Here is a 1,912-nt window from a genome sequence, read left to right as displayed (position 1 = left end):
GGATCTCCTTGCAGTCCAAGGGACCCTCAAGAGTCTTCTCCAACACCACAATTCAAAAGCATCAATTCTTCGGTGCTCAGCTTTCTTTATAGTCCAACTCTCACATCCATACATGACTAATGGAAAAACCATAGCCTTGACTAGATGGACCTTTGTTGGAAAAGTAACATCTCTGCTTTTGAATATACTGTCTAGGTTGGTCATACCTTTCCTTCCAAGGAGTAAGCGTCTTTTAATTTTATGGCTGCAGTCACCATCTGCAGTGATTTTGGAGCCTTCTTTAGTCCTTCTTCACGTTCTGCCATAAGGGTGGTGTTATCTGCATATCTGAGGTTATTGATATTTCTCCTGACAATCTTGATTCCAGCTGTGCTTCTTCCAGCCCAGCATTTCTCCTGATGTACTCTGCATAAAAGTTAAATAGGCAGGGTGACAATATACAGCCTTGACGTATCTTTTTCCTATCTGGACCCAGTCTGTTGTTCCATGTCCAGTTCTAACTGCTGCTTCCTGAGCTGCATACAGATTTCTCAAGAGGCTGCTCAGGTGGTCTGGTATGCCCATCTCTTTCAGAATTCCCATCTCTTTCAGAATTTTCAGAACTTAGGTCAGTAAGTATTAAAATTAAATCAATAAGTATCTACTTCTGGATATAATAGCACCACCTATGAAGCCGTTTTGCCAGATAAGAAACAAAAAAGCAAAACAGCCTCTGAAACATTCAAGTGCCTAAATCTGACAAATTAGAAAAAAGTGAAGAGCTAGAACCAGGAGAACATGTTAAATGATACCACAGGAAATGAAATCAGTAAAACACTGTGGGAAACATAGGGTATATGTTAAGTTATTGCAAGGGAAAATTATAAGGAAAAAAAAGAAACAATATTAAATGGACTCAGAAAATATTAACACATGTGACATATTAACCAGTCCAATATATGGGCTTCTTTTTTTTTTTTTTTTTTGACTCCAATACTTCACCTGAATTAGGCAGAGAACTTCATCAGGAAGCAATCAGTGCTGTGCGTGCTAAGTCGCTTTAGCCCTGTCCGACTCTTTGTGACCCCATGGATTGCAACCCACCAGCCTTCTCTGTCCATGGGGATTCTCATGCAAGAATACTGGAGTGGGTTGCCATGCCCTCCTCCAGGGCACCTTCCAGTCCCAGGGATGGACCCCTCCTCTCTTACACCTCCTGCATTGACAGGCAGGTTCTTTACCACTAGCGCCACCTGGGAAGCTGTATGGGCTTTGTTTTGATTTAAATTCAAATACACAATATGTTAAAAGATCACAATATGATTTGGAAAATGTGAACATTGGCTATTTGATGGTATTAAGGAAATGTTTTTTTGTGTGTATGTGTATGTTTGATGAAAATATGAGTTTTTGTGAAGGAAGTGTTTGTCATTTAGAGATATGTAAGAAAGAAAGGGAAGAAAGTTAGTTGCACAGTCCTGACTGACTCTTTGCGATCCCATGGACTGTAGCTTGCCAGGCTCCTCTGTCCATGGAATTCTCCAGCAAGAGTACTGGAGTGGGTTGCCATTCCCTTCTCCAGGGGATCTTCCCAACCCAGGCAGGGATTGAACCCAGGTCTCCCGCATTGCAGGCAGGTTCTTTACCAACGGAGTGATGAGGGAAGCTCTCAAATACACAATAGAGATATATACTTGAATATTAATTTTAAATTATATGATGTTAGAAATTGGCTTAGAAATGATCTGGGCAGACAGGTAGGAGGTAGAGATGATGTAAGAATGTCCATGAGTGACCTGCAACATAGCGAGGGTTCTGAGTGACTTGTTTTATTACCCTTTTTATTTTTGGAATGTGTTTGAAATATTCCATAGCAAGAGGTTACAAATACAGAAGAAATCTAATAGCAATTTTTAAAATAAAAGATCCTATT

This window comes from Capricornis sumatraensis, chromosome 17 (genome assembly GCF_032405125.1).
Source record: "Capricornis sumatraensis isolate serow.1 chromosome 17, serow.2, whole genome shotgun sequence".
NCBI classification, from domain to species: domain Eukaryota; kingdom Metazoa; phylum Chordata; class Mammalia; order Artiodactyla; family Bovidae; genus Capricornis; species Capricornis sumatraensis.
The sequence above is the reverse complement of the archived record's forward strand: the minus strand, read 5'-3'. Positions refer to the sequence as shown.